The following is a 15,223-nucleotide window of genomic DNA, read 5'->3' as shown; positions in this document are numbered from 1 at the left end:
CCGGAAATTTTTCGAGACAGCCCGCTATGTCATCGTAGCTCAGCCCGGGCATACCACAAAAGAGATTAAAAAGAAAATAAATAAATAAAACCATCTTACCTTGCACTATCCTTTTTCACATATTTTAGGATTCAGCTGCATGAAAAATACTTTAACAAACAATTCTATTGTATCCAAAAACATGGCGGAGTTCAACATAATAAACAACTGCAAGCTCAACGAGTAAGTGATGACTTTTGTTTGGGGACCTATATGGCTGCATACAGAAATGTGCGAGTCCAGTGTCAGATCATGGCCGTGAGGGGGGTAAGTTCAGGTTCTGTTGCTGGATTTATACTCTGTTGCAATGCAACTTGCCCCCTTTGCTCCGAACTGTAATGACTTCATTGAGGGGCAGATGTGCTAAGCTACAAAAAGTGATAACATGGAGAGTGATAAACTACCAGCCAGCTCCTAACTGTCATTTGTCAAACACAGCATGCAGTGTGACAGTCAGGGGCCAATTGGGTGGTACTTTATCATTCCCCCAATTGTTCACTTTTAAAGCTTAGTACATCTGGCCCCGAATGTTATATAACAAGTGCTAGGTACTAAATGGGGTACAAGACTGGTCATTTTTGCCTACTTCCACCACTTAAAAAAAAAATGGCAGGTCGCACCCAGGATTTTGAAAATGGCCCCCACCTGGATGTGACGTAGCTGACCCCTTCAGACAGAGAGCAGGACCCAGCTTATTACCGGGTCGGTGATTATCACTGCTGCCAGAGCTTTGAGAGGAGCTCATCACCAATCCCCAGCTATACTGTTTTGCACCGTACATCTGAGTAATGGGCCATACACACAGGGCAATTACAGCCCCATTTCTGTAGGGAAGCAGGGATCACTCTGTGTGTATTGCCCCTGGTGTCAGCTATGCGAGTTCCCGTGCATCGCTATCGCCTGACTAATTTATACTGCATGCAGTAAAAATCTAAACATCACGTGTTCTTTCAATTGAGAACACTGTCCGTAATCACTGGTACAGCGCTGTGTGCGACTCTATCTGTGCTTAACAGGATCGCTCAGCACCCTGTTCACATCGCCACATGTGTATGGGGAATAACAAGTATATTCCTTCATTATTTCTGTAAGTGCAGCAGCATACATAGTGGATATTAATGAATACAGATTAATCATTGTTAATAAATTAGAGATGATTGAGACAGCTGCTTATCTTTTAACGAAAATATCTAGCTAATGCTGTGTACACACGGGGGCGATAGGGGCTGAAATCGCTGGGAATATGGTCGCTGAGCGACCATATTGCCAGCGATTGGAGTGTGCACCAGCAATTAATCGGGTGCGCGCTCCCGTTTTCAGCCCCTGAATGGTCGCTGGTCGGAGGAACATGCTCCTCCGACCAGCGACATCCCCTGCCTCTTCCCCCAGCAGTGTTTAAATTTTCATCTGCGACCATCTCTGGTCGCAGATGAAAACGGGACACGGGGTAATATGATTGCTGAGCAATATATTGCTAGCAATATATTGCCAGCGATCATATTGCCCCTTGTGTACGCACCTTTAATCAGTACAAGTCAAACGGGTTTGAACACGCTTAAGTGACTTCATACATGGGCAATCAGGATTAATCACATTCAACCTTAAATTGTTATATGTAAAGTTTATTATGAAGAATAGTGGCCTATAAGATCCAATGCAAAAATGTCAAATAAATAATTGTAATATTGTAAAAATAAAAAGATTTACAAATCACTATATTTAATATGATCGACAAACCTTAAAACCCATCTGCGTGTGTAAGCTGTATGTTGCAGCAGTTCAGTATGGTAATAAGACTTTGTTTTCCCTTTACCTACACAATTTCACCGCCTTCCCTACTCCTTCACCCTATCTGCAGATGTATGAATTTTCTGATTGTCACGATCCCTAATTAAACGTATGTGTGTTTGTTAAGAGATAGCTTAAAAAAATGTGACAGTCATTATGGACGAGTGTTTTATTACAAAACTAATCACAGTATAGTGGGAAGCAAAAAACTAAGTTGTTCAAAAGATGTTGGAGCAGGAAAAGATCTCACAGGAGAAAGTTGTAGAGGGGGTGGGAAGGGGAAGGCTCACTATTGGGAGGTGGTACTCCACATCTGACTCCTACCCCAAGCCTACTTAACCTTTACTCATAAACTTTCTGTACTAGAGGAGTCAGTGAGAAGGTATTGAACTGTGCCACGTTACTAAGGTAAGGCAGTCTCAGCATCTGCTGTATGAGGAGAGTTTGTGTGTGATCGCCATCTGTGTTCTTCTAGCAAATATGTATTATAGGTTTATGGTTGAAATGGTTAATAAACCAACAGACTAGTCTAGGAATGTATTCTGTTACGCAAGTACTCACAGCTGGCAAGAGAGGGTACAAACTTTTTTTTTTCTAAGGGGGTAAAAGTTTGGCACAACCATCTGTATTCTTTATCATGCTGAGGAGAAGATCTGGAATAAAGGGAATGGGCTCACACATAGCAGAGAGAGTAAAGAGATATTTTACTTACAATACTGTATACACTATACTGATTACAACGCACCATCTTTTTACCTGTGTTATATCTGTCGCTTTTCTGGAATATAGAGAAAGAAATGAGCTTATAAACATTTTTATCAACATAAAACATAAAATGTTGATAAACGGGGCTTTCAGTGCGTAAAAACCACATGTATGTATGTATATATATATATATATATATATATATATATATATATATCGATAAGAGACAATTCCAGGTCCCCTCACTATCATGATTCATTTAATAAAGTTTAATGGAGTAGAGTTTAGGCAGGAAAACGAACCAGTTTACTCTAATGAAGGGCGTTCTCTTCTACTTTAATAAATGCTGTTTAGTGAGTATGCCCAAGACAGCATGCTACATCCCGTATAATTCAGTCATGGAAACTTAGTTTTCCGGAAAGGACTTGCGAAAGGCAGGCTAAAAAACTTGCTGGTTTAAAACGTTTGTAATAAACTTGCTTCATATTGGATTTCGAACATTTAAACAATGAATATATTCTTTTTTTTTTTTTTTGTACACATCAACATTAGTGGAAGCTGAATACTCTCCACTGGAATTTTTTTTTAGACATGGAAATGATCTCTTTCATGTGCTTAGTAGGTAGGAGCTAGATTTGCCAAATGTTTAGCCTCAACGATTATCATGTTAATGACATCACAAAAGGACATTTACTGTAAATCACCATGTGGCAGGGAGAACTTCAATGCAGGATGCCTATGGGGAGTAGAATTTGTGTGGCTTATACAAAGAGAGGCAATATGCACACATTACAGCAGATGATGATAGATGTGTTTGTGAATGTGGTCTTTACTGCGTTCCATATGGTTGTTCAAAGAATTGTTGCATGTAAAGGGACAGACAGCAAAGGGTTTCCTATTCAAAGACTTCTGCTAGAAGTGACTATGTACTAACAGCCTAATACACGATATCTCACAGAAATCTCCTTAAAAAAAGGTTTAGGTGGACGCTCAATAGGTCTACAGCAAAAAAGTTGACATACACCGGTCGACATGAGTTTCTCAGGAGATGTGGACCCCCAACTATTGTATCGTTTACCCGCTTCGGGCCAGGTGACTTACTAAGGTACTGCTGCGCTCGGAACACTTTATTGGTACTGGTCGGAGTCCATATGGTTGGTAAAGCACAATACTCCCCCCCCCAAAAATGGGGAAAACTCATGTTGACCTTTTGATTGTGTCAAAGTTGACTTAGTCAATACTGCATGTCGACCTATTGACTGTCTACTTAGATATTGTGTGTGTGTGTGAGCCATCCAGATTCCCTCGAAGAGACTGCTGTTTTTGCTACTGCTGTTGTTGTTGTGAGTTGCATTTAGTACACAGTGAGGATTCTTTAATTCTTTAATTCACTGCTGCAATTATTATATACAGGCTCTTTAGTATGTCAGGACTCACAATAAAAATGGTTTTGGGACTTTTACTAGTTTGCTGTGTAACATAAATAATACGGGTGTGGATCGAATTGTCGACCCCACTTAGGTCGACAGGGTTCTAGGTCGATATGGGTGAAGGTCGACAGGTGTCTAGGTCGACATGGGACAAGGTCGACATGGGTTTAGGTCAACAAATGCATTAGGTTGACATGGGTTAGGTTGACAGGTCGACATGGTTTTTTGCCCTGTCGACCTTCATCCATGTCGACCTAGAACCCTGTCGATCTTGTTGCCTGTCGACCCAACGGTGTCGACCTAATGACTGTAAATCCTAAGTCCGGTCGACAATACGACCGTATCCCAAATAATACGGTATCTGGTCATTAGGTCGACGGTGTCTAGGTCAACAGGCAAAAGGTTGACACATGAAAAATTTTGACGTGTATTAGGTCGAAACAATCAAAAGGTCAACATGAGTTTTTCATATAATTTGTTCATAAACCAACTTGTTCATACTTTACCATCCCAGCGGGCATAGAGGGAGAATATAATAGTGCCCAAAGCATGGTGTGAAATTGCCAGAGGATGCGTTACACTGATGTGCTGTCCATGTCGACCTATGTCGACTTAGACACAAAAATTATGAAAGACTCCTGCCAACCTTGTTGACCTTTTGATTGTATCATCCATGTCATTTCGACCTTATATGTGTCGACCTTTTGTCTGTCGAAAAATAGTGGTCAACCTTTTGACTATTGACCATGTCATTTCGACCTTATACGTCTAGATCTTTTGTCTGTCGAACAATTTATGCGCACCTACTGAGAGTTTAGAAAAGTAGTAATTAACCCTACTTGTAAGAAACATTTATTATTTTTATCATTTGTATATTTAGGGGGGTATTCAATGCAGGGTCACGACTGTCGGGCTGGTCCGCCAGCCGTGACCCTGTCCTGTTCTTGGCCGACTCGACACTAAATCGGCAGGCAGGGTTCAATGCCCCGCCTACCGGATGGCGAAAAGGGGGCGTGGCCGCGATATGCCTCCGGAAATCATCGCGCTGTGTCCGGGAGCTCGTCAATTCCCGGCAGAACGTGCCCGACTGCTTGTGAAATTGGCCACGTTCTGCTTGCGATCCCTGTTCAATACTGTCGGGGAAGACAGCATTGAATAGGGGCCCGCCGCTATTTCCCCCGTCAGGTATAGCGGCGGAAGATTGAATACCCCCAGTTATCTCTAGTTAATAGCTGCTTTGCTATCCTCTGAAACAAAAGTGCATTGTAGACCTGTCTGCATGCCTTTCCTTGTGGGTAATCAGGAACTTTAATTAATGGTTCAGTCATATCAATTTGTTATTGGGCAGGCTTATGGTTTGTTAGAATATAAAATATGTTGCTTAGTGGTGACTCAACTCTATTCTGAACTAGCTACCCATGAGCTTGCCATCTGTTTATAGAAGATTGGTCAGATGCTAATACAATGTTGTTGCTAATTTTTGTATTATTTGATGGAAAATAAAGGAAAAAAACAATCAGCGTGTTTCCTGCATAGCTATTCCTGCCTCTGAGACAGTGCAGAGGTGCCCACAATAGCACTATGAGGGCAGTGACTTTGTATTGCTGCGGTGCCACTATGGTGTCAGTTTGGTTTGGCTAACCACATTGTTCGTAATAGGTACACATTGTTTTTGGGGTGTGTAGTGTACCAGCACTACTGAGGAGTGACACTTGTGTGACTGTGGAATTTAAGCATCATAGCCTGCAATATAAGTACTAAACACTAAATGGATTAATATAATGACTATCTGGTTAGTGCAAATGATCACAGAGATTTGTGGAATGATGAGAGGCTGAACAAGTGCAGGCTGGCACAGAGCCTAGTTAAGACATTACCCTTTGTTTCGTGAGGTTTTCCCATTGTGTCTGTTTGGCTACACTGAGCCCAGTTCCCTCTCTTTTTGCCCTGGTTCCCTCTCTCTCCCTGCAGGTTTTAGATTTCAGTTCTGGAGGCCTCAGGAAGTGACAGAGGGGTATAGAACAGAGGGGGGCTGGTTTGGAAAAAAGGAGGGATTGTTAACAGAGGAAGGAGGGGTTCTGGAAAAATAAAAATGAATAGCAGGCTAATAGACAAATAGGGAGGAGATAAGGAGCAGAGGGGTTAACCATTCCCCTGCCATAAAAATGTGAAGCTATTCATTTTTAATGTCTCGCACACTGAGTTTTCAGCGGAATCCGGCAACTTGCACTTGTCCCAACAAACTGTGACAAAAATATGGAAATCGATATGAGAATTCACCTAGCTTACCTATTTTATAAATGGTTTATTCAAACATATGCAAAATATCACATTATTAGGTTGTTGTTTTTTTCTATTATTCCCTATAAAGAATACAATGTATTCATGCAATTATTTGCTTACGCAGCTATTTCTATTGGATGCTTAACAAAGTAATTTAATTGTTGCTCCGATGGGGCTTGAATAGCCTCCGGAGGGGGGAAAGTAGAAATGTGCAATATATTGGCACTTTGGGTGCCCAAAGGGAGATGTGGTGTCTTTAACTGGGTTAAGATCATAGCCAAATAGCAAAACTGTAGCAGGGCATGCTGGGATGTGTAGGTCAACAACTGCTAGAGGGCCAGAGGTTCCCCTAGATCAGGCATGTCCAAACTATGGCCCTCCAGTTGTTGTGAAACTACAAGTCCCATCATGCCTAGCCACAGTTTTGTTATTAGGGAATGCTAAAACTCTGACAAGGCATTCTGGGATTTGTAGTTTCACAATAGCTGGAAGGCCATAGTTTGGACATGCCTGTCCTAGATGCTTTATGCGGCTTTACCCAGTATGTGGGTGCTCATCGGAAAAAATTCATTTGTACCCCCAAACAGTTGAATTCTCCCCATTGCCTCTATGATTAAGTATAAGCATGTGATGTTCATTGAAAATGGGTGCGCTGCAAGCAGGTAATGATTACTCTTCCCCGCCTCTGCTGGGGAGGCAGCCCAAGCCATCCACCAGCTTCTCTAAGGTAGTCTCTTCTCAAATAGGGCCTGATTCAGACCTGATCACTGGGCTGCGAATCTCAGGAGCCCATGGATCAGGTAAATGCCCCCACCAGAGTCATTCCTCACCCCTGTGCATGGCTGCAAATGCGTTCGCAGCTGTGTATACAGGGGGAAAACCATTTACAATCACTCACCATCGAATGGCTTTCTACCTGTTCATATAGACTTATTCATCACTGCAATGGCCGTGGGGATAATGCAGACCACTGCTGACGTCAGTGACCCTCCCTTCCCACGGCCGGGCAACGTCTGCAAATTCCGGGTCACTCACAGATACTGCTAGCATGCCCCCATTAAATGGTATAATGGCACTGTGTACCAGGCACTGGGCGGTCTTTCGTTAATCACCCATTCTGGCTGCAAATTCGCAGCTCAGCAATCCGGTCTGAATCAAACCGTTCTTCGTTCCAAGCATTGCTTACTTTATATTGTGATTGCTTGTTCTGAGATAAAAGGAAAATAAGTGAGTCATAGAAAGACACAACTGATGTGTGATATATATATATATATATATATATATTTATAGATATCCAATACAATACAATTCTGCTGCATATTGTGTAGAGACCAGCTGATTTCCACTGCCGGACTCCCCCGGCAGTTTCTTTTTCATCAGCGACCATCTCTGGTCACTGATGCAAACGGGACACTGAGCAATATATCGCTCGGTGATATATCCCCCCCGTGTGCCACACAGAAAACACAAAGCTGCAATTAATCATGTTGCCCAGAGCATGGGCTACACTACAGGGTAGCATGGAAAGCAATGCCCAATGATATTACACACAGTCATTAACAAGTGAAGTTTCTATCATTATCTGTTTTCATTTTGATTTTAGAATGTTTGCGCAATCCTACAGATTTTGGGCAAATCGAATATGAAATGCAGGATTTGTACAAAAAATGCCACCTTTTAGCATACTTACCTTAGTTGAGGCCAACACCAAGTGACACTGCTGTGAAAGGCTCTGTGGCCTATTGTGTAATTGCTTTCCTTGTGCCTTCTTGGGTGACAAATTAGGTGAAACAGCTGGAAACATTTAACCCCAGTCATCATGCATCTTGGCTTGGATGCATCAAATGTGCAATTTCTAAGGTAAAAAACAACAGATATAGGGGGTTATTCTGATTCACTTGGAAAGGCACAATCACTCTCTAATGGACAAAACCATGTGCACTGCAGGTGGGGCTGATGCAACATGTGTAGAGAGAATTAAGTTTGGGTGTTTTATTGTTTCTGTGCATGGTAAATACTTGCTGCTTTATTTTTACACTGCAATTTAGTTATCAGTTTGAAGTACAAACCCCACCCATATCTAAAGCTGTGTTCACATGCAGGCGATTTCAGCACATATTGCCAGTGATTTCATGTGCTGTGGGAGATAAATCGCAGGGCGCGCGCTCCCGCTGCCAGCCCTTCATGGTCGCTGGTCGCAGGAGCATGCTCCTCTGATTATGGCTAATAATTGCTGGCCGCTGGTGCACAATGTACTGTGCACCAGGGATTTCTAGCCAAAATGTGGTAAGCTGTGTACACACGGGGGCGATAGGGGTTAAAATCGCTGGAAATATGGTCGCTGGCGACCATATTGCCAGCGATTGGAGTGCGCACCAGCAATAAATCGCCGGGTGCGCGCTCCCGTTTTTAGCCCCCTTATGGTCTGCGACCAGCTGATTACCTCTGCTGCTCCCCTGGCAGAGGTTCCCTTTCATCAGCGACCATCTGTTGTCGCTGATGAAAAGGAGAAACTGAGCAATATATTGCTCAGCAATATATTGCAGAGCAATATATCTCCCCCCGTGTGTACAGGGCTGTAGAGACAGAATAGCATGCAATTTTCAGCCAAAATCGCTGGTCGCAGATGAAAACGGTACACTGAGCAATATATTGCTGAGAGATATTGCCAGTACACTGAGCAATATACACACTGGACAGTGGGTACACACTGGACAGTATGTTGTGAGATTTCCGGCAGATTGGACTGATACATCAGGCACATTGCTAGTGTGTACTCATTATGTCGCTGACAATGTGTGCTACTGCAGGTCTTCAGTGCCATCCTGCGTTAGCCCCGCAGGGCGGACGTGGGAATGTCGTTAGCGAGGGCCAGGCTGCCGAACAATGCTACCTCAATCTGCTGCTTGTATAGGCTTCTTTGCTGACTATGTCAGGCTGTGTACACATTGTATAGTGTGTACCCTGCTTTTTAATTTCCAACTATAACAACAAGGCTGTATGAGGACAGACACTGCACTAAACTGTTTGCTTTAACTGATTGGTCTGAATGTTTTTTTGGGAAACTAAGATGGGAGTTCTATTTGACATGGGATGTTGCTATGGGCAACCAATCAGAATCTACTTATTTAGAACTTTCTAGAAGATAATCTAGTATCTGATTTGTTACCCATAGCAACATCCCATCTGAAATAGAACTTCCCTCATAGTAAATTCCCCCCTTTGTCTGTATTACTAGCTTTAAGCATTAAAATGGATTATTATTTATCCATTTCACATGCAGACCCAACCTATTCCATTATGTCTTACCTGAGTAGTATTGTGCCCCTTGCAGAGCAGATAGTAACTGGCACCCCTGCAGCACACAGGGCCCTGATGTGGGGGGAGCGTGGGCAGTGCACTGGGCACAGATGATAACACTGATGATGTGTGCTAGAAATAGACAGAAAGTGGTTTAGCTGGAAGTGAAGGGTGAATGGGTGCTGGGTGGGTGAAGAGGGGCACTCATGCAGGTGGGGTGAGGGCACCCCCCAGTGCCCGTGGGCTCCTACCACCAAGGCGCGGTGTATGTAGGACATACAGTAGAATAGTAGATGCTGCAGAGGGGGGAGGGTTACTCCCCTTTGTCTAGAGCTCCTTTCCAAATCCTAAACTTGGTGGGAGGAGGCTCAGGGGAGACCCTTCACTTTGTGATCACCGCCCCCCACGTAAGAGAACCCAGTGCCGGCGGGATGTTTCCTCACGTGACAGCCCATGCTGCCTTTGTCTGATTGCTTTATAGCCGCCGCTGCTGCCTATGTCGCTACTCTGAGCCGGAGAGGAGCCGCCGCCGCTACTACACTGCGCAGAGCGCTGGATCCGGGAAGAGGTAAAGAAGTCGTGGGAGCGTGGTGCCCTGGCATCCCTTGTACCCAGCAGTGCGGGCGCTGTATCCAGGCATGGGGAGGTGAAGGAGTAGTGGGAGCGTGGTGCCCTGGCATCCCTTGTACCTAGCAGTGCGGGCGCTGTATCCAGGCATGGGGAGGTGAAGGAGTAGTGGGAGCGTGGTGCCCTGGCATCCCTTGTACCCAGCAGTGCGGGCGCTGTATCCAGGCATGGGGAGGTGAAGGAGTAGTGGGAGCGTGGTGCCCTGGCATCCCTTGTACCTAGCAGTGCGGGCGCTGTATCCAGGCATGGGGAGGTGAAGGAGTAGTGGGAGCGTGGTGCCCTGGCATCCCTTGTACCCAGCAGTGCGGGCGCTGTATCCAGGCATGGGGAGGTGAAGGAGTAGTGGGAGCGTGGTGCCCTGGCATCCCTTGTACCCAGCAGTGCGGGCGCTGTATCCAGGCATGGGGAGGTGAAGGAGTAGTGGGTGCGTGGTGCCCTGGCATCCCTTGTACCCAGCAGTGCGGGCGCTGTATCCAGGCAGGGGGTGATGAAGGAGTAGTGGGTGCGTGGTGCCGGGCGGCGGAGGGGTCCGGCTACTATAGTATACAGCTGCTGTGTATATGACCGGGCTGCTGCAGTGTGAGCTGGGGCTCCTGTATGCTGCTAATCCTCCCGGGTGATTACACAGTGCGGGACTGCGGGTACATGTAGCAGTCTCTGGTTGCTTGGTTTTGTGCGGGAAACGTGTCTCAGACGCTGCGTTTGAATGCCCGCAATAAAAGTGCCCCTAATGCGGGGCTTGTGGCTGACGCTGCGTACCGTACGTTGCCTATCGCTAGTGATGGGCCGATGCGCTCTCGTTCATAAACGCGGTCATCGGGGCGCCCTGACAGTCCAGGTTTTCAACATATCCATCCTTGGCCACAGGTGACTTATCAGTAAACTTGATTTATCCATCTGTGCTGAAATTGTTATCTAAAACACCAGCCTTGGGGACTAGTGCGTTTGTGAACCCCTGGGCTGATGGCTTTTCTAAAATGTATGTGACTAGATACGTATCCCGAACTCCTCAGGGGAGGGATGCTCTAACATCCGCACCCCAGCTCCGCATTCATAATTATCGCATATGTAGTAACCTATGCGATAATTATGGCAAAGGACAGCTCTTGCTTTAAGAGCGGTCCTTTGCCATAGTCAGCGGGTCCCATGGGGACCCGGCAGCTCTCCCCTCCCTCCCTCCCTCCCTTACCCAGCGCTGCTGCTGCGCCGGGCTCTCCTCCTCCCTGCACCTGGAAGAGGATCAGTGCAGGGAGGAGGTCATAGGTCCGGGCAGCACAGCTCTGTGCTGCCCGGACAAAGGTGAGAGGGGCGGCGGCGGTGGGTCTGTGCGGGGCGGCGGAGGGTCGCGTTAGAAGCCCATAGGCTTTTATGGGGCATTGCCAGTTTTTTCTGGCGATGCCCCCTGCCGTGGTAACCCGGCGGGGGATGCTTACAGCATCCCAAAATGCGGTAAAAACCCAGATAACGGGGGTTTTACCGCATTTTTAGCTTAGAGAATCTCCCCCCAGGTGCCTTATCTCCTGGGCTGTATAGGGGTCTGTTATACCCCTTTCACATTGAATGCGCATCAACCACGGGATTTAGCTCAGTGTGAAAGGGTATATTCCGGGGTACTTGTTTCCTAGCACGGTGTCCGTCTGGTCCTATCGCATACCATAACTTAAGGTATGCGATGGGACCCGACCGACCCAATTTTCGGATTTAAAGACGTTCCCATACAATTTAAAGCGACCGACCGACCCGATTTTACATTGTACAGCCACCCTGATGGCTGATTACAATGTAAAATGCCCCTCCAGACCCGATTTTTAGTTGTATTGCCACCATGATGGTAAGTTAAGTTATGTCAAATGCCCCCCCATTGTTAACGCCACCCGGAGCGTGGCGAGCACAGCGGTACTCGTCCTCCGACCTTTTCATACCCCAACTATCCACGTCGGCGTGGAGTTGATTTTATATAGTGTGGCGAGCGGACGCGGAATACATGTGAAGTAATGCGCGGGGCTCGCCACGCTTCGGGCTAGGTGACTCGCTGCGCTCGCCACACTATATAAAATCAACTCCACGCTGACGTGGGTAGTGGGGGTATGAAAAGGTTGGAGGACGCGTACCGCCGCCCCTCGCAGGCTCACTGCACTCGCCACGCTTTGGGTTCGCGTTCATCGTGGCCTTAACAATGGGGGGGGGGGGGGGGATGGGGGGCATTTAACATTGTAATCAGCCATCAGGCTGTACAATTAAAAATCGGATCGCATGCGATATGACTGATTTTTCAGACCCGATGCCATACAATGTTAATCGTGGCGCCGTGCTAGGAAACAAGTACCGAATCCGGAATCGACCCGGGATGCGGTCAGTGTGAATGGTCCGTACTCAGGATTGGGTACACAGGACTTTAAAAAAGCTGCTGATTGGAGCTTTCATGGGCTCACAAATGCTGATGTCATCTTTCAGAGCCCTGGAGTCCATTTCTAATGACATGCATATGTATTTGCTGGGATTTCCCGGGATTAGTGTGAATGGGTCGATCCCAGGTATTAGTACAGTGTGAAATGGTACATTCCCGGGTAGAGTCCCGGGCAGGAACACATTCCCGGGTATGACCCGGCTCTGCGATTGTGAAAGGGGTATTCTTACAGTGCAGGTTTTTATAGACATCCATGCTTGAGCACAGGTGAGATAAATAGTACTTTAGTCAATTTGATTTTATCGTCTTGACTCCAGCATGGGATATCCTTAAAATCTGGCAGAGAATTATGGCATAGTGGGTTATGTTACAATCTGCTATAAAACAAGTGCGCCTGGATTACGACTGTCCTACAATAGTGTCTTTCTGCATTGAGCATATGGTGCTGTTTTACTGACTCCTCAGAGCTCATTAATATGTTTTTCACATTTCTACAACTGGTTTCAGGGCGGGATGTACTAAGGTGAAAATGCGGTAAAACCCCAGTTTTACCGCGTTTTCCTAGGATCTATGTATTAAAACCCCGCTGCCTCGTTAACGCAGGGAATGGTATCACCACCTTTGGGTAGCGATACCCTATAGAAGCCTATGGGCTTCTTTTCGCCGCCCGACGCCTCCGCTGATCCCCCTCCCTCTGGGTTACGTGGTCCAGGTTCTCCTGGACCCGGAAGAAAAGCCCTGCCTCCCCCTAGTAACGCAGCCGGACGTCTGCAGGGGGGAGGAGGCGGCGCCGGGGACAGCCTGCTTCGCTTCCCCCGGCGTGAGGGGAGAAGCAGGGAGGTGACGGAGCCCCCCCGCACACCAGAGTACAGGTATTGGGGCGGGGGCTCCGTCACTGCATCGCGATGCCAGCCGCATATGTTAGTACATATGTGCTGGCATTGCGGCGGACAACCGGCGAAGGGCGGCGATGTATATTAATACATCCCGCCCTAAGTGAGAGTATTTCAAAATAGAGCTAAAAATCGAAATAATCAAGTGCATGCTACTGCGATTGTGATTTCCCCCGATTCCGATCGCCAGGAGATCAGGTGAAAATCGTCAATCTCATGTGTTTGTCATCCGATCTGATGCACAGCCCTGTGCGCATTGGATCAGGAGTTTGAGCTGCCTGTGCATAAGATATATTGGATGTGCGGCCGTCGGGTGCATATTGTGGGTGTTGCGCCAAATATCACCTCTCAACAGATATTTAAGTGTCACCTATGGAACTAATCAGTGGGGTTTTGTTGACCCAGATTGTGACAGCGAGGGTTCCCCCGGAACATTGAATACGGTGAGCGGCTGGTGCGAGGGTCAGGTTTTTTTTTGTTTCCGGCGATCTCCGTTAATTAACCCCCTCCTGCATTAACCCCTGTGACCTGCTCCAATGCTCTTCCTTTATACAGACTATACAGAAAGCACAGTATCTGGGAAGCCAGAAAGTTAAATAATTTCAGTACAGTTTTGACGGTAGCTACAAACAATTGTGGCAGACAAAACATATCCCCAGAAAGCTGCAGCACAAGCAGTCATATGGGCGAGCCTATTATCGCGGGTAATAGGATATCATCCCATGAGATGTTTAAATTACTCTCTCAGTCTTTACCACCTCTGAGGGGAGGCTATTCCACTTGTCCACTACCCTCTCTGTGAAGTCATTTTTCCTCGAGTTTCCCCTTAAACTTCCTTCCTTCATTTTAAGTGCATGTCTTTGTATTCTAATACTAATTTTCCTTTTAAAAATGTCCCCCTCCTATCCTGTACCTTGTTCAAACCCTTGGTATAGGCGAAAGCTAAGATGTGAATAAATTTGGCCATTACCTTTTTGAAAATACTTTATGTGTATTTAGAACATTGGAATTTTGGATAAATCTGTATTTGAATGTGTGAAAGGCTCTCTGTTGTGACCCAGGGTTTAGTGGGCTAAAGTTTACAGCCACCCCCCCACACACACACACTTCTTGCCTGATGGTCTTTGTCAGGAAACTTTTTTTTTTCCTGGGGCTGATCTAGCAATTAGTTACTTAGACCCACTATTGGAAACCCTCATGTTTATGGTTGTTGTCACAATAACTGTATTGTGAGGGGCTAATTCAAACTTTACCCATTAACTGTGATGGTTCTTTAACCTGGTGTCCATTTATTGCAAAACTACGAGATGGGACAAGACAGATTTCAAAGCTGGCAGCTATTATGCGCACAAAGGTCATGATTCACTATAAGCCTTTCATGAAAGTCTGCTTTGTGTTTTGTCTGTAATCCTGATTCAAAATGTCTCCTGTATGGCACCTATACCCTTCCCTACTCCCCCACCTTAACCCTTCCCCCTACAACATTCTTGACCTTTTTGTTTCTGTCTACCAAGTTTTTTTCTGTGTCCCCAGGCTACAAATATTCATCTTTCTTGCACGGCAGTGAAGCTTAAACCAGACCCCTTCCACTTGCTTCTCTTGCTGGGGTGTGCTCCCGTCCTATTCATTGTTGATACATTTTGACTGTGGAGTGACTTTAATAATGTGCTTTCTGGAAACTCATGGGGAACCTTTGGCCCTCCAGCTGTTGTTGAACTGCACATTCCAGCATGCCCTGCTACAGTTTTGCT

General features: G+C 46.0%; 1 protein-coding gene across 2 annotated transcripts in view; it reads left to right on the top strand.

Annotated features, from left to right (window-relative positions):
- The first annotated feature begins 2,154 nt into the window (after positions 1–2,154).
- LOC146020577 (gap junction gamma-1 protein-like) overlaps positions 2,155–15,223 on the top strand; it is a 28,823-nt gene continuing 15,754 nt past the window's right edge. Inside the window, exon 1 of one of the 2 annotated variants that reach the window (XM_083153808.1) lies at positions 2,155–2,235. The gene's annotated coding sequence lies outside the window, so the exon portion shown is untranslated. Of the gene's footprint in view, positions 2,236–9,934; positions 10,114–15,223 lie in introns of those variants that run through there. The other variant, XM_083153807.1, reaches the window with a different exon arrangement.

This window comes from Crinia signifera, chromosome 7 (assembly GCF_055691185.1).
Source record: "Crinia signifera chromosome 7, ASM5569118v1, whole genome shotgun sequence".
Lineage (NCBI taxonomy): Eukaryota > Metazoa > Chordata > Amphibia > Anura > Myobatrachidae > Crinia > Crinia signifera.
Note: the sequence above shows the minus strand (reverse complement) of the source record. Positions and strands in the feature narration are given on the sequence as shown.